Below are 26,710 nucleotides of genomic sequence, written 5' to 3' on the forward strand. Positions count from 1 at the left end.
GAGAATTCTGCAGTTTCAAGCATCCCAGGCAATAGCAGCTCATTTCTTCAATGCTGCGGTGCAGGTATTTGTGGAGCAGGTCAAGACACACAAGTAGGGCAGAATCATCCCAGATTTGCGCTAAGTGTGGTAGCGGGCGGGAAAAAGGACGTTTTACCCACCTCTGCAATGGCGGGTTTTCATGCTGTATCGTCCCATTCCTGCCTCATTCATTATACATTCCTGAGAAACATGCGGGGTCGCTGGTGGGGCAGCCTCTGATTCACCCATCCTGCTGTCACCTCAGGCTTTCAGGGAACCAGGTGACAAATTTAAAGGCTGCCCCTGCACAGAGGGATAGGAATCTGCTGGGAACTGATGGCTGCCAAAGGGAGGAAACATGCTGCCCCCAGATTTAGTGATAGTTCCCTCGAGCTGGAAACAGTGGAGGCCCACCGCAATGTCCTCTACCCCGGCTCTGGGCAAGGCCAGCAAGCAAGGTCACCAATCCTGCATGGGAGGCGGTGGCAGCGTTGGTCGGCACCAATGCCCTGCAAAAGAGGACAGCCACCCAGTGCCAAAAGAGAATGAATGGTGCTCACCATTCTGGCTGGGTAAGTCACTCTTAACTCACACTCACAAACCCGTCACACATCCACAAGGACCTCACTCACTGCCAGTTCAAGTGACATCACGATTCACTCCCTCAAACACACCTTCATTTGCCCTACAGATCATGTCCTCATCCTGTTCATGGCACCACTCACGTGCCAGGCATGCTTATCATCTGCAAAAAATGCTGGAAAAACTCAGCAGGTCTGACAGCATCTGTGGAGAGAAAGACAGAGTTAACATTGGAGTCTGTATTTTTTGTTTTTGTTTCAGATTTCCAGCATCTGCAGTACTTTGCCTTTACACTTATCATCTGGCCTGGCAGGCATCCTGCTTACACTTTCTCCATCTCTATTCATGCAGGACAAACTGGCACACAACAAGAGGGAGAGGTCACAGACCGGTGGAGAAATGCATGAAATCAAGGTCCTCAGAGACTTTGAAAATAGAGTCATCCAGCTGGCTGGCGAGGATCTGAACTGTTCCTGTGCTGACGGTGAGGTCGGTACTGCTCTACCAAGTGAGGATCCAGTAGTGCAACATCCATCAGTCAACAATGCTGTGAGTGATGTGTCCTCTTTCACAGGCCACTGACATGTACTAATTATCTCTCATTGCTTTTGCAGGCACATCTGGGAAACAGCCGAAGTGGTCACAACACAGCTGTTTGACTCAAGCCCCGCAGAAACTTCAGGAGAAGAATCTGATGACACGCTCATTGAAGGCCTACCACAGGACTCACCCACATCCTCCACCAGCTCAGATACACATACCTCAGTGGGACCTTGCTTTAGAGTAGCCTCTGGGTCACAATCTGGTGAGCACATCACACTGTCTGATACATAGCAGGCGGCAGCAGGCGGCAGGAGCTTTCCAGTTTTCCGGCATTTGGAGAACTGCTGGAGGCCAGAAACCTGCTGAGTCCAAGTCTGATGACGAGCCTCTGGACTTGGTCATACCTCAGCTGGGGGAGCTGCAAAGGCAAGCTCGGGAACATCAGGGAGTGATGTCTGCTGCACTCCTCAGTTTGCAAGGCACATTGGAGGAGTCCGTCCACCTTCAGTCTGAGGTGATAGTGCCAACATGCCAGTGCACCTAGGTCAACAGTGGTAGGATGACAGTTGCCCTGGAAACCTTGGTTCTGCAATGTTGCGTGGGCTGAACTCCATCGCTGACACCATGGCTGGACTCGAACGGTGTGTACGCGAGAGGGGTGCAGAGCGGCTCGATCTCACTCCAGCTTCCCCTTCTGCTCAAAGAATCACCCATTGGGAGAGGGATCAGCAGGTTTGCCCTTGGGGCCATCTGCCCAGGTGACCCCAGGAGTGTCAGGACCATCCGAATCCCCTCTTCCTGTCACCCCCAGCAGCTCAAACTCCACAGGCTGAGGAGGGTTGCACTGCCATACAGCAGGACCCTGACAGCAGGCTGGGCCCTCCAGGTCTTGGCCCTCCAGAGGATGCCCACCAAGGTCATCACAGGCAGGGCGTAGCAGTCAGCAGGCTGCCTGCACCTCCGCTCTGCATGTCAGGGAAGCACCAAGATGTAGCGGCAGGATTAGAAAAGTTAAGAAGATGTAGTTTCACTTGTACTTAGTGTTCGCTATTGTAAATAAACTCCCAAGAATGTCTCCTTGCCTATGGCTCCTTGTTCTGATGAGCAGTGTTCGTGTCACTCAGATGTGAAACGTTGATTCCTGCACAAGATAAAGACAGGTGTCTCAGTCCAGGGCCTCTCCCCTGTGCTTTGTACAACATTCCCAGCACACTGATGGTGTGCCTTCACAGTCACTGGACACATCAGTCATGCCTGCGCCTCGATGGGGCTTATCATTGCTGCCAGAATGTGCTGGGCTGGCAGCACAGAGTTCCGTCATTCTCTCTGTGTGCTCTCAGCATCATTGAGTTGTGACTGCGCCCCCATCTCATCAGCATATATGTCCGGTGACAGTGTGGTCCTGAAAGGTTCAGCTCACGAAGGATGCCATAGGATCAGAAGTCATTTTCCGCGCTGCATCTCCATGATATGACCCTGATCACGGGGCGCAAGTTAGCTGCCACCAGCCAGACAGGAGTCAGACATTCACATAAGCTATGTGAGGATTTATGGAGTGTCCCCATTGCATGTCATCATCATCCTCCTGGAATGTAGGGACTATGGGCATCCGCTGCGTCTCCATGACAGGAGTCTTATCACAGAAGTTATGTATGCTGCCATCGGCCAAACAGGAGTGAAACATTCACAGATGCAATGTAAGGATCTATGATGTCTCCTCACTGCATGTCATCATCACCCTCCACAAATTTAGCAGCTGTGAGGGCTTCCCGAGCGCACCTGCCTTGTCTGGCCAGTGAGATGGCCTCATCGCCATCATCCTCACCTTCTAGGATCTTGTCACCCTCATCCCCATTGACATCAGAGGAGATGTGCAGCTCCTCCATCTCCTCTTCAGCCAGATCCTCTCCCTGTTGCAGCGCCAAGTTATGAGGGGTGGAGCAGATGATGATAATGCGTGACACCCTCTGTGGGCTGTATTGCAGGGCCCCACCAGACCGGTACAGCACCAAAACCTCATTTTCAACATTCTGCTGGTTTGCTCCACCAGAGTGCAAGTTGCAGTATGAGCCTCGTTGTATCTTCTCTGTGTTGCACTCTAAGGCCGCCACCAGGGCGTCATCAGTCACGTCCTCTGCTGGTAGCACTTGTCCCTGAGGAGGCAATACTGCAGCCTCCCTGGACCCTGAAAGATGTCAGGGATCTGAGAACTACTGAGAATAGGAGTCGCGGACACTCCCTGGGAACCTTGTGTAGGCCTGTAGGCTGCAGTGGTGGTGATCGCAGACCAGCTGAACATTCAGCGAGTGGAAGCCTTTGTAGTTGGCATAGTTGACTGCTTGTTGCCATAGAGATCTGAGCGCCAGGTGAGTGCAGCCGATGGCATCCTGCACCTGTGGAAACCTGGGATCTGGGCAAATCTCAGAACTCTTGCTTCCTAGCTTTCCTGATCCCTGGTAAAATGCACAAAGTTGTGTGCCTTCACGAATATGGTGCCCGTGACCTTCTGGATGCATTTGTGGGTGGAGGCTTGTGATATCCCATGGAGGTCACCTTTGGAGCCCTGGAAGGAGACACTGGCATAAAAATTGAGTGCTGCCGTCATTTTCATGGTCACTGGCAGTGGATGCCCTCCATGTCCCTTTGGTGCCAAATCCTACAGCAGATGGCAGATGTGAGTGACCAGTTCCCTGGACATGCACAGTCTTCAGCGACAGTCACCTGCAGGAATGACAAGCACTGTCTATAGACTCTGGGTCTAGCTAGGTGCCGACCAGTGACATCTCGCTGTGGCTCTTCAGCACCATGCGCAGGAGCCCCAGCCATCCCTTCTTCCTGCTCTTCCCTCTGTCCAGCCAGGCGCCTTCGTCGCTCTCTTTTCCTTCATCTCTGCTCCCTTTAAGCCATGAGGCATACAGCTAGGTCACCAGGCTCCATGCTCCTGATGTACTCCTCCTGCAGGATAAAAGAGAGAGAGAGACATGTGGGTTAGCTTGGCTGTTCTAAGAACTTCTTTTGGTTAAGCCTGAGGGGCCTTTAATGCACCCGAGAGTACTGGCCACCACTTGGATGGCTGCCCGAAACCCCACTCACCTCCGCTCCACTCCAGCCAAATAATTGGTGGCAGCTTTGCCCACTGGACTGCAGGCTGTGCTCTCAGCTCAGGCACAGCCATTCTCCTAACCCACGCTGCAAGGCTGCGCTGTTAGCTTGAACCATGGGGAGACTGGTCCAAACCTGAATGATGAGCGCCTCCACCAGTGACTGCCCCATGGCCAGCTTTAGCAGGGAAATTGTACAATCTGTGCAGTCATCCAACTTTTCTGCAGTCCACTAAAACTCTCATTAGTTTACAATCTGCCTGAGGGGTGAAAAGCTCTGGAACATATGGTGACACTTTCATGCCTCTGCATTGCTTGAGTGGACAGATAAGCTAGAGGCTCAATTCCAAGCATGTCAATGTGCCTGAATTATCTCAGCTGCAGAGAAATTATCACTTTATACAAGGTTCCCCTAATGCATGGCAGCTTCCATCACCCACTCACGCATGTGCTTGTGCACTACCATCAGACCAGGCTGCCCTGCACCCCAACTTGCGTTAGATGCAGTGCAGTCCTTGCCCCCCCCAACTCACCTCACAGTATGCTGCCTTGTCCCTCCGATTTGCTCCAGCCGCAGTGCAGCCCTTGACCCAGCACCACAGTCAACTGGGAAAAAGTGACTTGCCTGTGCCCTCGCCTGAATGCACAGCACCTCAACCTTGACCCTTGCGAGCGCTGCACAACATTACTGTGCAGTCACCTCCGAGTTCCCCTCGAAGTGCAGTTTGCCAGCTGCACACCTTACAAATGCTGTTGTGAAACATGTCGTCGTGCAATCACACCAGTGTGCTCAGATGATCCTGTGTGGGTAAACGCAGCCCGCCATTGACAGGCGGAGCAGACAATCGCAAACTAGTTTCGTGGCATCATGAAACCGATTTTTGGCCTTCTCACCATAATGTCCGATCACACCTGCCATGATGTCTGAGGAGAAATTCCAACCATAAGTTCTGTTCACCTTAAATCGCCTGGAGGTGGATGGCAGACAATGTCAAACCCCACACCAGCACCTCAGGAAGTGGAACTAGTACAAGAAGCATTTCAACAACCTGAACGTAATGACTCGATAGAGCAGATAGGTTTCAACAAGAATCGGGTAAACTTTATTACAGAGAGCTTTCTAACTGCTACATGCTCGATCAGGGCTCTCGTCAGGAAGCCCCACCCCCCAGGTTGCCTGCACTTAGGGCTCAATGGTTGGAGCCTCCCAGAACATCACATGACCCCTGATAGACAGCAGGAGAGGCTTTACCTTCAGTTACAACATTTTCTCCCCCTTTAGATTTTTTCAATTTCTACTTACAAGGAAACATTTGAATATCCAACAACATATACATGTATACAACTTCAGGTGATTAAAGATCAAGTCTCTGAGGTGCTCTCCTTATATGGTTGGAGCAGTGTAGGTCTACCACTTGAGGTTCCTCAACAGGATCGACAGGATCCAGAACTGCAGCATGAGACACATCATTAGAAAGTGGCAGTGCTGGGTTTGGCAACTCTACAGAGATACCAGACATGTCCATTTTAGGTTAGTCTGTCACTTCAGGAATTGACGGTTCGACATTAATCACAGACGGAATAGTTGGTTGTTGGAATGTCTCTCTAGCACGAATATGATGTACATGATCACAAATGATTCTATCTTCCACTTGTACTTGGAAAGATAATAGAACAGCTTCTGAGACAATGGTTCCATGAACCCAACAAGGTCCACTTCCGAAATTTTGCACGAATACCGTGTCACCTACTCTGAACGTGCGAGCTTTGCTGTGTATATCATGGTTCAATTTTTGATTACTCTGATACAGCTCTACCTTCCCCTCTAAATTTGGAAGCACCAGGCTTAACTGTGTACGTAGGCAGTGTTTCATTAATTATTCAGACGGGGTTGATCCCGTAGTCGAATGTGCCCTTGTACAATAACTGAGAAGAAAGTGGGAAAGTCGAGATTCTAGAGAACCTTCTGATAACATTTTCATACCAGACTTGAAATTTTGTACAGCTCTCTTGGCTAAACCATTTGATGGGGGATGATAGGGGCTGTTTTAATATGTCTGATTCCATTCAGATTCATGAATTTCTGAAACTCTGTGCTAGTAAAGGCTGTAACCATTATCAGAAACAACGATTTCAGCCACGTATGCTAAAACAGTGGCACAGCTTCTCGATAGTTGCACTCAATGTTGGAGATTTGACTTCGTCTACATCCATCCATTTAGAATGTGCATCTATGATCAACAAAAACATGGTACCTAAGAATGATCCTACATAATCACAATGTAGTCTAACCCAGGGTTGACCAGGCCACTCCCATGGATGCAGGGGAGCTGAAACAGGCAACTTCTGTTGTTGCTGACAATAGAGGCAGTGCTCAACAATGCTTTCAATGTCACTGTCAATGCCTGGCTACCAGATATAGCTTCGCGCAGGCATTTTTATCTTCAATATGCCTGGATGCACACTGTGAAGCTCTGTCAAGAGTGGTCCTCTACCTTGTGATGGGACAACAACTCTTAATTCCCATAACAAAATTCCATCTTGACAGCTTAACTCTTGTGTTTCTGGTATGGAACAGTCTCAAATCTTCAGATGCAGGTGAATTTGACCATCCTTGCAAAACAAAGTCTCTGACTTTCGACAATATTAGATCTCTGTTCGTCCAATTTCTAATATTCTTCACACAGCTGAAGAATCTGAGAAATTCAGGAATAGCACAACTTCTTGTGGAACAGGAGCATGTACAATGCTATCTGGTAACGGGAGATGGCTGAGCCCGTCTGCATTTGCAATGTGTAAGTCATTGCACATTGTACATATAAGTATATTCATACGCAGGTAATATCAGAGCCCAATGTTGCATTCATGCTGATACTATTGGCAGAATGGCTTTATTCTCACTGAATAAACCCAATATTGGTTTATAGTCTGACACAATGGTGAAATGTTGTCCATATAGGCACTGGTGGAATTTCTTCACTCCAAATACCAGTGATAAATCTTCCTTTTTTAGCTGGGAATAACCGTTCTAGGTGATGGCGAGGGTTTTGAGACATAGCCAATGGGCCTTTCTGATCCATTTTCCATTCTATGTGATTTTTAAAATTCATTCACTGGATGTGGGCTTCGCTGGCTCGACCAGCATTCATTGCCCATCCTACACAATAAGAAGAGGCACCACATGTTAATACCAACTCTTTCGATGGGTCATAGTGTACCAATAAACACGACAAATGCAATAGTATTCCAGTTGTGAATTCCATGACCAGCAGTGATGCTTTTTTAACACATGTAATGGTACCAACACAACTGATAAGTTATGCAAGAAGTGGCTATAGTAGTTGATTATACCCAGGAAGTACTTGAGTTCTGTTACATTGGATGGTGAGGGTGCATTTTTATTGGCCAAACTTTCTCTTCTATCGGATGCAAACCCATGGTGTCAACATTGTGACCCGGGTAAGTAAATTCTGGTGCTTTTTCCTTCTTTAACCTTACGCCAGCTTCCATTAACCTTCTTAGCGCTTTCTCCTGGCTGACTAAGTGTTCGGTCTCGGTTGACCCCTGTGATCAGAACATCATCGAGGAATACGACCGCTCAGGGAAGTCCATGAAAAAGATTCTCCATTGTTCCTTGGAAGATAGCCCATGCAGACGATACTCCAAAGGCCAGGCGAGTGTACTGATAGAGGCCCTTGGCCTGAATTTTTAGCTCTGCGGGCAGGCGCGATTGGCGGGCCTGGGATCAGCCGGGAAACGGAACACCGAACGCAATTGACCCCTGACCGTGATTTCACACTGGCTAGCCAATTAACAGCTGGCCAGTGTGAAGCGTGCACTGAAAATCTCAATGCTATCGGAGTGGAAGGCGGGAGGAGTGTGGGCAATGTCATCAACACGGGCATGGGCGAGCACTGAGAGTAAGTTCCCTGAAGGCAGAGAGCTGCCTCAGGGAGCTGCAATCCCGAAAATGTTCCAATAAAGTTTTAAAAAGCAGCAAAAAAATGTCCAAGGAACCCAATCAGCACAGGTTGATGCTGCCCACAGATTTTTATTTTCATTTTATTCCATAACGGAGATTTCATCCCACCCTTGGGTGAGGTTTGATGAAAATTGTAAAGGCCACCTGGCCGATTCGCCCGTCTGCCAACGTTGGATGGGTCACGAAAAATAGCAGACAATTGCGCCGTTAATGGGCTTAATTGTCCTCTTAATTGTCGGTGGGCACGCTTCCGACTTTTGCGCATGCCCGCCAAGCGAAATATCACACAAGTGGGTGATGGCATCAGGACGCTGGTATGACGTCATCACACATGATTTCACGCCCGATCGGTCCGGGTGCACGCCTGCCCAATCAATGTAAAATTCAGCCCTTTGTGTCTGTTAATAGTCACATATTCTCTCGACATGCTATCCAGTTCTAATTGTTGGTAGGCATGGCACATATACAATTTTGTATAGGAATTGCCTCCAGACAGCTTTGCATATAAGTCATCCATCCTTGGAATGGGATACTTGTCCAGCATCCGATGAGGCTGCGGCGACTGGGGATATGCCAGCTGTGACACTGGCTGCTCCTTCCCAGGTGGGGCCAGTACGGGCTCCACAGGCCAGAGGACACCCAGCAACGTCATCAAGACCAACAGGACAGCAGAGTGAGCAGGCTGTCTCCAATGCCGATGCCAGCGAGGGGAGAGCTCCTAGACGTAGCACCCACAAATGCAAACTTAAAGCACCTTAAGCACAACATGGGCTTATCACTGGTGATATTTTTTTCCCCAAGTTAGTTATGAGTAGGTGCGATGGAGAACACCTTTCCATTTAATTTGTTTTATGAATGCCAGGCACCACACCATTAAATGTCTTTGTGTTCAACAAGCTTCTGGGTGCTTCATTAGTTCTGCAGGTGAAGGGTAACCCATGATGTTATGAGTGACTTGTTTGTCATTGAACTCTATTGAAATGGCACATAGTGCACGTTGTTGACCAAGCAAATGTTCCTACAGAATTACCTGGAAAAACTCAGCAAGTCTGGCAGCATCGGCGGAGAAGAAATCAGTCAACGTTTCGAGCCCTCATGGCCCTTCGGCAGAACTGCAGCATAGTTTCAACAAAGGAGAAATATAAATTGGTTTAAGGTGGGTGGGTGGGGGGGGGGGCGGGGAAAGAGACACATTGAGGGTGTGGTGTGAGCAGATAATAATCAAAAGATGTCACAGACAAAAGGGTCAAAGAGGTGTTGAAGGTGGTGGTCTTTGTCTGAGAAAAGTGCTAATTAAGAATGGAAAACAGGATATTCAAAGTACAGCTCTAGTGGGGGTGGGGTGGAAAGACTAAAGGTTTTAGTTTTAGATTTAAAAATAATGGAAATAGGTGGGGAAAGAAGAATCTATATAAATTATTGAAAAAAAAGCGGGTGGGGGGGGAAAAGAAACGGGGTGGGGATGGGGGGAGGGGGAGTTTAAGATCTAAAGTTGTTGAATTCAATATTCAGCCCAGAAGGCTGTAAAGTGCCTAGTCGGAAGATGAGGTGCTGTTCCTCCAGTTTGCGTTGGGCTTCACTGGAACAATGCAGCAAGCCAAGGACAGACATGTGGGCAAGAGAACAGGGTGGAGTGTTAAAATGGCAAGCGACAGGGAGGTTTGGGTCTTTCTTGCGGACAGACCGCAGGTGTTCCGCAAAACGGTCGCCCAGTTTGCGTTTGGTCTCTCCAATGTAGAGGAGACCGCATTGGGAGCAACGAATGCAGTAGACTAAGTTAGGGGAAATGCAAGTGAAATGCTGCTTCACTTGAAAGGAGTGTTTGGGCCCTTGGACGGTGAGGAGAGAGGAAGTGAAGGGGCAGGTGTTGCATCTTCTGCGTGGGCATGGGGAAGTGCCATAAGTGGGGGTTGAGGAGTAGGGGGTGATGGAGGAGTGGACTAGGGTGTCCCAGAGGGAACGATCCCTACGGAATGCCGTCAAGGGGGGTGAAGGGAAGATGTGTTTGGTGGTGGCATCATGCTGGAGTTGGCGGAAATGGCGGAGGATGATCCTTTGAATGCGGAGGCTGGTGGGGTGATAAGTGAGGACAAGGGGGACCCTATCATGTTTCTGGGAAGGAGGAGAAGGCGTGAGGGAGGATGCGCGGGATATGGGCCGGACACGGTTGAGGGCCCTGTCAACGACCGTGGATGGAAAACCTCGGTTAAGGAAGAAGGAGGACATGTCAGAGGAGCTGTTTTTGAAGGTAGCGTCATCAGAACAGATGCGACGGAGGCGAAGGAACTGAGAGAATGGGATGGAGTCTTTACAGGAAGCGGGGTGTGAGGAGCTGTAGTCGAGGTAGCTGTGGGAGTCGGTAGGCTTGTAATGGATATTGGTGGACAGTCTATCATCAGAAATTGAGACAGAGAGGTCAAGGAAGGGAAGAGAAGTGTCAGAGATGGACCATGTGAAGATGATGGAGGGGTGGAGATTGGAAGCAAAATTAATAAATTTTTCCAGGTCCCGACGAGAGCATGAAGCAGCACCGAAGTAATCATCGATGTACCGGAGAAAGAGTTGTGGGAGGGGGCCGGAGTAGGACTGGTCTGCTGCCAGAACAGCTGTGTCAACATCTTCTTCCCTCACCTCTTCCCCCCTTTCCAGCGCAAGATTGTGGAGAGTGCAGCATGCAACCACCATCAGAGACACACGATCTGGGGGGTTTTGGAGTGCGCCCCCTGAACTGTCCAGGCATTGGAAGTGGTTCTCTCTACCACAGCCCTTGTGAAGGCATGGCTCCTGTTGTACTGCTTCTCGACCTCTGTTCTTGGATGGCAGAGGGAAGTCATGGACCACCTTTTGAGGGGATAACCCTTGTCGCCCAGCAGCCATCCATTCAGTCGGGCTGGAGCACTGAAGAGCCTCAGCACCTGGGAGTGTCTCAGGATATAAGCGTCATGGGAGCTGCCTGGGTACCTTGCACAGACTTGCAGAATCTGCATCCTATGGTCAATCTGCAGGTTCATGGAGTGGAATCCATTCCTGTTGACGAAGATTCCCAGCTCACCCACTGGCACCTTGATGGCCAGCAGTGCAGTCGATTACACCCTGGGTGCGGGGGAACCCAGAAATTGTGCCAAAGCCTCTGGTTCACTGTCTCTGGCAGACCTTGTCCATGTGGTAGTGAATGAAAGTCTGAACAGAGCGTCTGTCACCAGCTTGACACAACTGTGGACATCTGATTGGGAGACTCCACAAAGATCACGCACCTGGAAAGAGCCAAAGGCATAGAAATTGAGGGTCACTGTGACCTTCAGCGCCACTGGCATGGGGTGTCTACCCACACAGTTGGAGCTGATCTCAGGGCCGATCATCTGACAGTTGGAGGTCACTGTCTCCCTTGAGAGGCAGAGCCTCCTTCGGCAATGCAGCTCAGACATATTGAGGTAGCTGCATCGCCGCCTGTAAACCCTGGCAGCAGGATAGTGATGTCTTCTGCAGCCCCTTCTGCCTTCGACTTCCTGTTGGCCCTGTGTCTGTCCTCCCACAGGTCGCTCCCCTGGAGGCTGAATAGGGACACCTGGCCTCCTCCCCCAACTTCTGGCCCCCTCTTCCTCCTCAGAGGAGGTGCCTCCAGTGGAGACCACAATCCCCAATCCCAGGTTAAGCGAAAGTTGCCTGTTACCTGGAAGGCCCCACGTGTTATGACTCCTCCGGAGTCCTGAACTGAAGCCTATTATTTCTGTCAAAGCAGCTCTGAAGTGAAATTAAGTTGTCCTGTTCACACAAGCAAGGAGCAGCAAGTTATAATCTAAAGCACTCTAATAACTCACATTAGTGAGCCCACTCACCCCTTTTATCCTGCCCATGGATAAGGTTTTTGAAAATGTGGCCTACCCACCTGCCTCTTACGCCCGTGCAATACCCTGAAAATTGTTAATTAATGGCGGACACGCCTCCATCCTCATAGCGTGCCTGCCTACCGAAATATCGCAATGGTGCGCGGTGATGTCGGGAAGCACGCCCAACATCATCGCGCATCATTTTACTTTCTGGCGTTTTGGGCCCACCCCCTCACGCCGAATGTAAAATTCTGCCCTGTGGAACCATGGCTCGCAAAGCGGATGGTGAGGGTGATGGGGAGTGGACAGGTTAGAACAGATTAGAAATGTGATCATGATAGGGGATGGGGTTATAATGAGGCAGGTAGAGATCACCCATTGCAGCCAAGAACTAGAGTTCTGAACGGTGTGTTTTCTAGCCAGTGCCAGGGTGGGGGTACATGTCAATTGCCCCAAACCACAGCACTCAAACATTTGCGATTAGCAACATCACTTAAGCATTCAGACACCAAAAACAATCGGAGTTTATTTTCCATATTTCTGAATTTTCATAGCTTCAAACATTCCAAAATTGAGCTAACTTTAGAAAAAGCAGACTCTGTTTTGGCATGTTTTAATAAGCTAGTTTTATGTTATTCTTCTATAGCTCATCCAGCACAACCTTCCCCCTGCCCCCACAGAGATGACAGCAGTTTTCTCCCCCCCCCCCCCCCCCCCCCCACCACCCCCAGAGCAATTTTGTCCCCCACCAGCCAACCCCATCCCTGGACCCTGGTGCAGTTTCCTCCCCCACCACCCTTCCCAGAGCAATTTCCTTCGACCCCTGAATCCACAATTCCCCCATCAGTTTGCAGCAGTTCTCAACCCCCCCTCTCCCACCCCCCATCTCTCCCCCTCCCACCCTCCCCCTCTTTCTCCCCTACCCCTCTTTTACCCCATCGCCCTCTTTCTCTCCCCCCCACTCCTCTCTCTCTACCTCCCCCTCTACCTTTCTCTTCCTCTTCCCTTCTCTGCCTCCCCTCTCTCTTCCTCTCCCATTTTCTCTCCCCCTCCACCTCCCCCCCTCTCTTCCTTCGTCCTTTCTCTCCCCTTCCTTCTCTCCGCCCTCCTCCTCTCTCATTCCTCTTCGCCCTCTCCCTTTCTTCCCCTCTCCCTTTCTCTCTGCCCACCCTCTTCCCCTTCCTCTCCCCTCCTCCTCTTTCTTCCCCTCCCTCTCTATCTCCCCCTCTCTATCTCCCCCTCTCTCCCTCCCCCTGCCAACTTCTCTGTCTCCCCTCCCTCTCCCTCTGACCCCCTTACTCTCTCTCTTCCTCCATCCCATCTTCCCCCGTCCCATCTTCCTCCCTTCCCCCTGTATCCCTCCCCACCTCTCTCTTTCTCTTTCCTGCCACCCACCTCCCCCCCAACAACCAGAGCTCAGTTTGCAGAGCTAGCCGGAAGCAGAAGTGACAGTGCAGCCGATGCAGGAGTACAGACAGCGCTGGCAACAAGGTGACTTGGTAGTGGTGGTGGAGAGAGTCATGAGGGGAGCATGTGGGTGGGAAGGAGTTTGATGTTTGGCAGGGCCTAGAGTTTGGCGGGGCCTGGTGCCTGGAGCTTGACGGTGACAGTGGGGTCTGAGGCCCTGAGACAGGAAGGAGAGAGGAGGGGTAAGAGTTTTGAGATTTGGTGGAGAGAGAGGGTGGTAAGAGTTTGGAGACTGGAGGGAGAGGAGGAAGAGTTTGGAGACTGGAGGGAGCAGGGAACAGTTTGGAGACTGGAGAGTGAAGGTGGGGGTGGGGGGGCGGAATTTTAGACCCTGAGACTTAGCGGAGGATGAATTTAGACCCTAAGACTGTGTGTGTGGGGAGTGGGTGGTGAGGGTAGAATTTAGACCCTGAGACTAGGGAGAAGGAGAGACTTGGGGTGGTGGGGGGGGGAAGAGTTTAAACCCTGACACTTGGGAGGGGGGGGCAATAAATATTACACCCTGAGACTGGTTGGGGAGGGAGTTTAGATCCTGAGACTGGGTTGCAGGGGTGGGGGGCCGTGCTTGGGGTGGTAAGAGAGTTTAAACCCTGAGACCTCGGTGGTGGGGGAGGGGGGGGGGGTGCGTGGGGAGAGTTTACACCCTCAGATTGTCAGGGAGTGGGGGCAGTGAGTTCAGACCCTGAAATGGAAGGGGATGGTGAGGTGAGTGGAAGGTATAGATCCTGAGACTCAAATGAATTAAGAACTGATGGGGATCTGCTGGCACTCTCAAGCATGTACTGTAGAGTGGAAAGATTTTTTGGACTAAATGAAAAGCTGAATAAATTTAGATTTATTTAAGTAATTAATTTCCTTGTATTTTTCAATACAGGTTGCTGAGGGCATTGGATAGCTTTGAGCGGACTCGAAGTCTTTGAGTGTTTTTTGCCAATTGATGGGAAAATACTGCTGACCTGCGATGAAATTCATTCCAAATTAGAACATTTGATGTCAAATGATCATTGAGCATTTTTGAATGCAAAAATTACGTCTAAATTTTTGGGTAGGGCAAGAATTTGGAAAGAGGGAGAGAGTAAATCCAGTTGTTGTGGTCCATGTTGGAACAAACAGCATAGGTAGGAGCAGGGAGGAGGTCCTGCTGAGGGCGTATGAGGAGTTCGGAACTATATTATGTTATTGTCAGGTGAGAAGCGGTAGAATGGCTCCCCTTTTTTCTCCCTCTCCCCTTCTGACCGCAACAGGTATTTTTTTTAAAGAATGTGCTTGCCAATTCAGTGAGTGTTTAATTGTTTAAGAGCTGTGACTGTAAAAGACACACACACAGATAGGTTTTCTTGTAACTTTTTAAAAGAAAAGGAAAAAGTATTTATTGCACTTAACACCCAATCTACATGAAATAATAAAAACGCTCCGACTTTCACTTACACATTGGGCTGGATAAAATGGTCTTCCGCTGCAGGTAGGTTCCGCATCCGGATATTGGTGACCTTCCGACTTCAGGGTGCGTCATAGCCTCGTGCCTGATAATACGCTAATTACCGCCAATTAGTGGCAAGGGTGGGTTACAGATCATCATCCCACACATTGTGTGGTGGAGGGTGGGATGTCCAGTCTTGGGTGCTGCAGGCCATGACCCAGAACAAGGTCACAGCCAGCACGGCTCAGTATCAGGTGACCCACTATATGCTCATTGAAGAGGAGAAACTGTGTATTGTGAAGATTTCTGAGTTATGTAGTCTATTCAGGTAAGCCTATTTAATTTAAGCTTTGGCCTGACAACTGTCTCAATCTTCATAGGTGGCAAATTTTTCATAAATCAACAAGTCTCCCACCTTCAAACATTGAGGAGTTGTACATTAACGATATATTTCCATGCATAGATATCTGCGTCATCCAATCGTGGGGAGAGGCACACCAATGGCGCAGAGGGAGAGGGGAAAAACTGTCCCCAGGTTCACTGAGGCCACTCTTGGTGCCCTCCTGCATGCAATTGAGGATAGACATGATCAGCCAATTCCGAGCACTGGGAAGAAGTGGAAGCCCAGGTAGACTCGTGCTGCATAGGAGGAGGTGGCCAACAAGGTTAGCAGTGTTGGCGTTGTGAGGAGGACCTGGTCCCAGTGCTACAAAAGGCTTCATGACCTCATGAGGTTAGCAAAGGTGAGTATGGCATCAGTATGAGCAATATTGATCCATTGTGATATAGGACTTGCTGGCGAATGCAGTAGGCGTTCGAGATTAGTTCCTCATCAAAAGTTGCATGTTTCCACAAGGGCACAGCTGTCCTAGACCAAGCCATTGTGCATTCCAAGCAATGATATAGTTAAATGGTGGGTAATTGTCAGGATCACCTTATGACACCAGAGCATAGTCTTCAATCGGGCATGTGCTGACCTGATAATGGGATTGAGACACGACATCTGATAGTTTGAAATTGTTGATGAAATCTCTGTGTCAATTCTTTTCAGGAGAAGCAAGCCCACAATTCCCTAGATCGAGCCCGTATTCCCAACATGGAAGTCCTGGCTCCTTTTGAGGAGCAAGTGCTGGCCCTCTGGAGCCCGACACATCCAGGAGTGCAGACAGTGGCAAGATTGACGGGAGGCCTGGTTCTGGTGAGAGGGCAAAAATATCAGATTGGTTGATAAGAGGTGATGGCTAGTGTTAGTTCAAAGGAGGTTAGGAAATATGCAATGTGTTTAGTGAATAGAGTTCACCCATTGGAAATTTAACAAGCTTCATGATCAGAAGCTTTGTGCAATGTTTCATTGTGTCCGTAGAGTTCATTCATGCATGTCAGGCCGTGAAAAGGCTTATGTAAGTCATATGATAGGGGCGATGCGTCAATTAATCTGATACCTAAATACCCCCTTACTGATCTCTCTCTGTTACAGGAGAAGCCTCTTCAGCACAGGCTGCACCAGAAGCCGTGAAGCAACCTTCATCCTCCTCCGAGGAGATGGAACCCTCAGAGGGTGCAGCATCACATCTTCTCTGCACCCAACACCATTGCAGATACTGCCACTTTGGCAGGGTTTAGCGTGTCGGGCAGGGGACATGCACACACTGGTGAGGGTACTTCATATTCACAGGTGCAGCTGCCAGAGAGTGTGGAGGAGCAGGCCTCAGGCAGTTGGAGGAGTGTCCAAGGTGATCCAGAGACTGAATCCAAGTCAGACTTTAAGCCTCTGGAGTCATCCATAAGGCGGCAGATGCTTGGTGTTCAGCGTGGGGTCCGCGAAGATTTGGCTAGTATACCAGAGGGGTTGCAAGTTCTGGCCTCGACTGTGGAGGTGTTCATCCAGGCCATGAGTGCTGCAATTACCCACCCTTCAGAGCACCAAGCTTCCTCCATAGGCAGACTGGAAACTGGCCGAGGGAAAAACCGAGAGCATTGCAGAGCAATCATGCGTATGCACACCAACCTGTACACCAGGGGCTTAGGGGCTCAGACCCAGAGCGACAGGGGAATTGGGAGCTTGGTCGCCCACCCAGCTCCTAGAACCTCACCGGTTGGCAGGGAGAACCAACCAGTCCTAGTGATGAGGGGTGAGCAGCAGCTGCCTCCAGCTGGAAGTTCCTCTCAAGGCCATCCTGATGGAAGCAGCATCTTCTCTGTTTATCGACCATTGACAAGGGCCTTGACCATTGCCACGGCGACTCAGGACTCACATGCATCTCAGCAAGAGTCTCCTGGAGTGGTCAGCCGTTCAAGGCCACAGCCGCACAGAGGACATCCACTGAAGTCATCCAGGGGAAGAAAGGTGGCAGCTCAAATGCTTCTCCCCAGTTTAGCAGCAAGCGAGGGGGGAATCACTGCACTGGAGCACACTTAAACCAGTTTGTAGATATGTACATTAGTCACAAATAGAAGCACATGGGTGACATTTAGAACCAATGAACCATAGAAACGTTAAGGTGCAGAAGGAGGCCTTTCAGTTCATCATGTCTGTGCCAGCCAGAAAAAGATGAGAAAGAAACTAGCCACTCATTTTAATCCCACTTTCCAGCACCTGGTCTGTAGCCTTGCAGGTTACAGCACTTCAGATGCAGATCCAAGTACCTTTTAAATGAATTGAGTGTTTCAGCCTCGACCATCAACTTAGGCAATGAATCCCAGACACCCACCACCATCTGGGTGAAAAAGTTTTACCTCATGTCCCCTCTAATCCTTCTACAATCAGCTTAAATCTATGCCCCTTGGTAATTGACCCCTCAGCTAGGGGAAACAAGTCTTTCCTGTCTACCCTATCTAGGCCCCTCTTAATTTTGTACACCTCAATTAGGTCACTCCGCAGCCTACTCTGTTCTAAGGTAAACAACCCTAGCCTATCCAATCTTACCTCATAGCTGCAATTTTCAAGCCCTGGCAACATTCTTGTAAATCTTCTCTATACTCTCTCCAGTGCAATTATGTCCTTCCTGTAATTTGGTGACCAGAACTGTACACAAAATTCCAGCTGTGGCCTAACCAGCATTTTATGCAGCTCCATCATTACATTCCTGCATTTGTATTCAATACCTCGTCCAATAAAGGAAGCATTCCATATGCTTTCTTTACTATCTTATCCATCTGTCCTGCCACCATCAGGGATCTGTGAACATGCATTCCAAGGATGTTGAGGAGCAAGTGCTCAACCCCTCTAATAACTTCCTGTGTACTGAGTATTCCCTTGCTTTATTTGCCCTCCCCAAATGCATTACCTCACACTTTTCTGGATTGAATTCCATTTGCCACTTTTCTGACCACCCAACCAAACCATTGATATCATTCTGGAGTCGATAGCTATCCTCTTCACTATCAACTACAGGGCCAATTTTTGAGTAATCTGGAAATTTCCCAATCATACCTCCCACATTTATGTCCAAATCATGAATATATACAAACACCAAGGACCCCAACACTGACCCCTGTGGAACACCACTGGAAACCGTTTTCAATTCACAAAAACATCCATTGACCCTTTGTTTCCTGTCACTGAGCCAATTTTGGATCCAACTCGCCACCTTCCCCTGTATACCCTGGAATCTCAGTTTTCTGACCAGTCTGCCATGTGGGACCTTGTCAAAGGCCTTACTAAAATTCATGTAGACAACATCCACTGCAGTACCCCCATCAACCCTCTTTGTTACTTCCTCAAAAAATTCTATTAAGTTAGTAAGACACAATCTTCCCCTAACAAAACCATGCTGACTTTCCTGATCAACCCATGCATTTCTAAGTGACAGTTTATCCTGTCTCTCAGAATTGGTTCCAATAATTTTCCCACCACTAAAGTCAGACTGACCGGTCTATAATTTTCCGGCCTATCCTCTTAATGATGTTGGTATGCCTTGAAGTCTTGTGAATAAACACAAAAGTCACATTCCCTCATGCTAATGTTCTTATTGATGTGTGGCTTGTGTCTGAAGGTTGAGGTAGGAAATCAAACTTTATAGGAGGGCAGGAGGAATCCTGTAAAATGTGTGGGTTGATGGAGGGCTTCAAGACTCTCTCATTACAACTGGGAGATGGAGGGAAAATAATTCACTAAACCCGTTATTGCCCTTGACAGCCTGAGATGTCTTCTGCACTGAGTCTTACTCAGTTTCAGGTAGCTGAATCGCTGCCTGTATGCCCTTGGGACAGCGTAAGGTCGTCTGCGTCTTGGATGAGGGTTTCTAGGCTCCCACTGCCCAACGGGATTTGGCACTGCTCTGTCCCCTTCCTGAGGACCCACAGCATCCTGAGCCTCCCTGTGATCCCTTATTCCCCTATCCCTTCTACTCCTCCTAATGTTCCTCTTCTCCTCACTGGAGGACCACACTCCCCACCTGTCTCCGAGAGTTTTCACCCCTCACCCCTGTGTTATGGGCAGGAGAATATTTATTGAATAATCAAAAGAGCACTCTGAATGAGACGACAGTCCTCCAAAAGTAACTCCGCCCAGTCAATGGATTTTGAACTGCAAAGCTGAGACTCGGCTCTCAGCTGTGGTTTAAAAACCCACCCAGACAATCTCGCCCTTAATAAAACTGATTTCCCACCTGTCATAAATCTTACCCTGCGGGTGTATTTTTGCCTCCTGGCTGCATTATTCCAGGGAGCTAGGTAGTTAATTGGCTCAATTGGGTTTTAATTTGCCATTTAAATAATGCGGGCGGGTTCCCAACGTTTTGACCCGCTCACGTATGGTATTATCGTAAACCGACATGATGATGTCATGAACGGGGCTTGATGTCATTACACCCCATAATACACTCCACAAAGCGGGAAACAATCCCAATCACGGAGCATATTATTCAGCTCATACATTCAAGAGTTCACACACACACACAAAGAAGTAAGTTACAAGGCAGATGAGTAGGTTAAATTCTTTAAGTGTCCAAAAGAGTCAGTTGTATATGTACCTTGTAGATTGATGACTTGGATGGCTTCAGACTGGGCTTGATGGTCTTTCCAGATTCTGCGTTGAGACAATTTAAAGATGTTGATGGGCAATTTTTTTCTGCAGTCAACAGATCCTGGGTTGATTTTTTAATGACTCTGTCACATGAGCAGGGACATGTTATTAATTAAATCTTAAAACTTTTCTTTTATTATTATTTGCTTTTGGAAACCACATCCCGCTTGTGGATGAGGTTTCCAAAAAAATGCAAAGGCCGTTTAGCCATTTCACCTGCCCGCCAACTGTTAGGTTGGACGAGCAGCGAAAAGTTTAATTTAATTGATTATTTAATGGCCTTAACAGGCCTTTTAATTGTTGGCGGACACGCTGCTGACTCCAGCACACGCCCGCCGACCGAACTATCACGCGACTGAGCGTTGACATCGGCATGCTTGGCCAACGTCAACGCATGTCATTTCACACTCGAGCAGGTTGGGCACGTGCCCCCCCGCTATGCAAATATTTTTGCCCATTGTGAGCTGTGAGGAGGATAGTGTAGAACTTAAAAGAACATAGACAAGTTGGTGGAATTGGTGATGAAATGGCAGATGAAGTTTAAAGCGGAAAAACGTGAAGTGATTTATTTTGATAGGAAGAACATGGACAGGCACTATAAAATAAAGGGTACAACTCTAAAGTGGATGCATGAGCAGGGAGACCTGGCTGGATATGAGCATAAGTTATTGAAGGTGGCAGGGAAGGTTGAGAGTGCGGTTAATTAAGCGTAAAGTATCCCAGGGCTCTCCACTCCTTCCTTCAAAAGAGGCCCAAACAATCACCATCCACCACCACTCTCCTCTGCCTGGCTGAGTTTTCTCACTGAACAATTTCTCCCTAAACTTGTCTCACTTCCTCCAAGTAAAAGGAGGAATGTGGATATGGGTACCCACATGGGCCCCAGTTATGCCTGTCTCTTTATGGGGTATGTGGAACATTCCTTGTTCCAGTCCTACTCAGGCCCCCTCCCGCAACTCTTTTTTCGGTACATCGATGACTGTTTTGGTGTCGCTTCATGCTCTCCCCTGGGCCTGGAAAAATTTTTCAATTTTGCTTCCAATTTCAACCCCTCTATCATCTTCACATGGTCCATCGCCGACATTTCCCTCCCCTTCCTTGACCTCTCTGTCTCCATTTCTGGTGATAGACTGTCTACCAATATTCATTACAAGCCCACCGGCTCCCACAGCTATCTCGACTACAGCTCTTCACACCCTGCTTCCTGTAAGGACTCCATCCATTCTCTCAGTTCCTTCGGCTCCATCGCATCTGTTCTGATAATACCACTTTCCAAAACGGCACTTCTGACATGTCTTCCTCTTCCGTAACCAAGGTTTGCCCCCCACTGTGGTTGATAGGGCCCTCAGCCGTGTCCGGCCCATCTCCCATGCCTCTGCCCTCATACCTTCCCCTCCCTCCCAGAACCATGATAGGGTCCCCCTTGTCCTCACTTTTCACCCCACCAGCCTCCTCATTCAAAGAATCAACCTCCATTATTTCCGCCAACTCCAGCATGATGCCACCACCAAACACATCTTCCCCTCACCCACCCCTGTCAGCGTTCCGTAGGGACCGTTCCCTCTGGGACACTATGGTCTACTCCTCCATCCCCTCCAACACCTCATCCCCTTCCCACAGCGCGTTCCCATGCAATTGCAGAAGTTGCAACACCTGCACCTTTACCTCCTTCCTCCTCACCGTTCAAGGTCCCAAACACTCCTTTCAGGTGAAGCAGTGCTTCACTTGTACCTCCTTCAATTTGGTCTATTGCATTCGCTGCTCCCAATGTGGTCTTCTCTACATTGGAGAGACCAAACGCAGACTGGGTGACCGCTTTGCAGAACACTTCCAGTCTGTCTGCAAACATGACCCAGACCTTCCTGTCGCTTGCCATTTCAACACACCACCCTGCTCTCATGCCCACACGTCCATCATTGGCCTGCTGCAATGTTCCAGTAAAGCTCAACGCAAACTGCAGGAACAGCACCTCATCTTCCGATTAGGCACTTTCCAGCCTTCCGGACTTAACATTGAGTTCAACAACTATAGATCATGAACTCTGTCCTCCATCCCCACCTTTTTTCGTCCCTTTTCTTCTACATTCATTTTTATTTTTCACCCACTTGTTTTAATTTTATTATTTTTATTCATTTATTCGTAGTGTTATCCTCCTTTTTTATCCCATTTTCTATTCTTAATTTGCCCCCACTACTGCCCCCTCCCCCCACCCCATCCCCTACAGGGCCATCTGTCACTTGTTCCATGTTGTTCTTTCACTCAATGCTGTCCTTATTCTGCTATATTCTGCTTTCTTACCTTTACAGCACTATTAGCACCTTTTATAGCACTAACCACTACCATTAGCAATCCTTTTGTCCTTTAGTTCATGACATCTTTGTCAATCCCTCCTTTGTCCCCAACTATCGCTGGCCTTCTATCCAGCTCCAGCAGCCCGACCCTCCTTAAACAGTATAAATTTAATCACATTTCCACTTCTCTTCAGCTCTGAAGAAGGGTCATATGGACTCAAAATGTTAACTTTGTTTTTCTCTCTCCACAGCTGCTGTCAGACCTGCTGAGTTTTTCCAGCATTTTCTGTTTTTGTTTCATTAATAGAGGGCATGGAGTACAGGAGCATAGAGGTTATGTTGAACTTGTATAAGACACTAGTTCAGCCTCAGCTGGAGTATTGCTTCTAGTTCTGTGGGGGCCATACTTCAGGAAAGATGTGAAGACATTGGCGAAAGTGCAAAAAAAATTCACGAGAATTGTACCAGGGATGAGGAACTTTGGTTATGTAGATAGATTGGAGAAGTTGGGACTGTTTTCTTTGAAGAAGAGAAGGCTAAGAAGAAATTGAAAGAGGTATTCAAAATCATGAGGGGTCTGAGCAGAGTAGATAGGGAGAAACTGTTCCCCCTTGTGAAAGGATTGGGAATTATACTTAGAGAAGGACATAAGCATGACAAAGGCCAGGGTAACAGATTAGAGAAAAGTTGATTATGAATGGCCGTTAATAGAATGAGGATAAGTAAAATAGACAACAATGTTGACAAACAACAATGCTGAACAGCAACAGGAGACATTTAAAACCATGTTTGATAGAGCCCAAGGAAAATATATTCCACTGAAAAATAAGAAACAAATGTGTCACTAATAAGACACCATGGATGAATAAAGAAATACAGGCACATCATTTCTTTTTAAAAAAGGGGAACTCGGGATGGAAATAGGGTCATTAAGGGACAGTCATGATAAAAATTGCATGCAGTGATAGCGAATTAGCAGAAATATTCAATAACTACTTTCTTCAGTACTTACTAGAGAGTTGGATCAGGTAGACAAGATATCAGAAGATGAGGTTAGAAATTATATAACCAAATTTAAAATAACGAGAGGAAAATATTAAACAAACTGATCAAAGTCAAAGAGGATAAAAACCCCTCGTCCAGACAAATTGCATCCATAAATCTTAAAAGAATCTAGGGAAGAGATAGCAGACAGATTATTACACACATTTAATAATTTGTTAGAAAAAGGTATAATGCCAGGGGAGTGGAGGATAGCCGACATTATACCTACATTTAAAAGGGGAGCTAGAACAGTTTGAAGAACTATAGACCAGTTAGTTAATATTGATTGTAGTAAAACAATGGAATTCTACTAAAAGAGAAAATAGAAAAATATCTAGAAACCAAATATATAATAACAACTAGTCAGCATGGATTTCAAAAGGGAAAGTCTTAATGGACCAACTTCATTGAATTCTTTGAGGAGGTATTGGAGAGAGTAGACAAGGGCAATGTTATAGATGTGATATATCTAGATTTTCAAAAGGCTAATAAGGTATCATATTATAGACAAATGAATAACTTCAGAGCATGCAGAGTCAGGGGACAATTAGAAGAATGGGTAACTAACTGGCTGAAAGACAAAAAGCAGAGAGTAAGGGTAAAAGGTAGCTGTTCAGAGTGGCAGAAGTTGGAAAATGGTGCTCTGCAAGGATCACTGTAAGGAGACCAACAGGAAAGGGGAGAGCACAGCGTGAATAAAAGATAGGAAGGAGCAAGATAGTCTCTGTAAGACCAGTGGCAGAGGCACCAGCAGAGCGCGGATAAAGGGTACAGCAGAGAGAGCAAGATAGTCACTGCGAGACCAGCGGGAAAGGAGCAGCACAGTTTGAATTAAAGGAGCAGTGAAGGACGTGAGAAAGACACTGTGAAACCAGTGGGAGATACAAGGGCACAGTGGGGATAAAAAGAGTGACAAAGAGAGCAAGAGACACACTGCAAGACCAGTGGGAGAGGCGAGAGCACAGTGGGGATAAAATGAGAGGCGAAGAGAGTGAGAGAGACGCTGTGCAACCAGCGGGAGAGGATAGAGCACAATGGGGATAAAAGAAGTGGCAGAGAGAGGCACTGTGAGATCAGTGGGAGGTCTCCAAAGAAAATCAAAATGTGATGTTACAGGGAAACAGCTAAGTGATTGGTTGGCAAGTATTTTCTTTTATTTTTTGAAACACGGGTACTATATTAGTATTGGAAGGTTTTATTGGTAATAATAAGATATAGTAAAGCTTATCAGTAGTAGGGTTTATTAATTATAAATTAATTAAGATAATTAAGATGAGGATGGCAGGCAGGTGCTATGTTGCAGCTGTAGTACGTGGGAGCTAATGGAGGCCACTGTGATCAAAGGCAGCCACATCTGCAGTAAATGTTTGCGGCTTGAGGAGCTTCGGCTCTGAGACAATGAGTTGGAGGCTGAGTTTACAGCTATTGCGATGCATTAGGGAAGGGAAAGTTACCTGGATCCTTTGTTCCAGGAGGCAGTCACACCTCTTAGAATAGGGTCATCTTATTTGGTCCATGGACAGGGACACGAGGGTGTGACTGCAAGTGAGGCAGGCTTGAGGATCAAGAATGAAGAAGTGGAGGAGCCTCAATCCTTGCAATTGTCCAGTAGGTTTGAGGTTCTGGCAGCTTGTATGGATGAGAGCGTGGGCTGCAGGGTGGGTGAGCAAACTGACAATGACATTGTGGTACAGGAAGCCATTCAAGCGGGGAGACTTCATAGGAATGTGGTTGTAGTAGGAGATGGTATAGCTAGGAGAACAGACACAGTTTCCTTCAGCTGAGAGCGAGAGTCCAGAGCGCTGAGTTACATAGATGTTTACAGCACAGAAGGGGGCCATTCGGCCCATCGTGTTATCTGCCTGGTGCCGGGGTTCGGGCCATCTGCTTGGGGCTGGAGACAAACTTGCAGTGGGAGGGGAAGGATCCAGTTGTCATGGTCCACATGGGTACCAATGACATAGATAGGACTGGGAAAGAGGCTCTGTATAGGGAGTATGAGCAGCTGGGACTAAATTAAAAAGCTAATGCCAGGGATTGCAAAAATGGTAAAATCACAACAACATGGGCTCTGTATCTGAACGTGCATAGCATTCAGAACAAAATGGATGTATTATTAACACAGATAGAAATAAATATGCATAACCTGTTAGCCATTACACAGACGCTGCAAGATAACCTTGCAAGGTGACCAAGGCTAGGACCTGAGTATTGAAGGGTATTTGACATTTAGAAAAACAGGAAGCTAGGAAAAGGTGGTGGGAAGCTCTGTTAATTAAGGATGTCATTAGTATAGTAGTGAGAGATGACCTTATCTCAAAAGAGCAAGATGTAACATCAGTTTGAGTTGAGATAAGAAATACAAAAGGTAAGAATCCACTTGTGGGAGTAGATAATAGGTCTCTTAACAGTAATCATACTGTAGGACAGAGTTTACAAGAAAAAAAAATGGAGGTGGGGTGGTTATAAGAAAAGTACCACAATAATAATGGGTGACATTAATCGTGATGTAGATTGGATGAATCAGATTGGCAAAGGGAGCCTGGGAAGTGTCTGTCTACACTATAAAAGACAGAAAACTTTCCAACGATACGTGAAAAGCAAGAGGTGAAAGGGAGGGAGGAACTTAAAACAATCACCATCACCAGGGAAAAGATACTGGGAGAAATATTAAACCTAATGGCTGACTAGTCCCCAGGACCAGATGGTCTGCATCCTAGGATCTTAGAAGAAGTGGCTGCAGAGATAATAGAGGTATTGGTTATAATCTTCCAAAATTGCTTAGATTTTGGAAGGGTTCCAGCAAATTGGAAAATAGCCAAAGTAGCACCTTTATTCAAAAAAGGAGGGAGACAGAAAGCAAGAAGCTATGGATCAGTTAGCCGAACATCAGTCATAGAGAAATAGCTAGAATCCATTATTAAGGAGGTTATAGCAGGATACTTAGAAAATCAAATAATGGGAATCAAGCAGAGTCAACATGGTTTTGCAAAAGGGAAATTGTGTTTAACTAATTTATTAGAGTGCTTTGAGGAAGTAACAAGCAAGGTAGATAAAGGGGAACCTGTAGATGTGGTATACTTGGATTTCAAAGGCATTTGATAAGGTGCCACATCAAAGGTTACTACACAAAATAAGAGCACATGGCTTAGGGGGTAACATATTAGCTTGTGTTACAGACAGGAGGGGGGTTTAATTTAAACAGCACTAATTTCTCCTCTCACCACTCATCCATAAACAGAAAGATATTTTGATTTGCTTCCCTCTTTATAAGAGGTGTTATAAGTATTTCCCCAACTCCTCAGCTTTTGTGTGATCCAAGTTTCTATTAATAACCCTGCAGCAAACTCAAGATAGGATGGACTCAAACGGTTAATTCATTTGCACACACTCAAAATGTGGAAGG

Source organism: Cetorhinus maximus, chromosome 10, assembly GCF_964194155.1.
Source record: "Cetorhinus maximus chromosome 10, sCetMax3.hap1.1, whole genome shotgun sequence".
In the NCBI taxonomy this organism is placed as follows: Eukaryota; Metazoa; Chordata; class Chondrichthyes; order Lamniformes; family Cetorhinidae; genus Cetorhinus; species Cetorhinus maximus.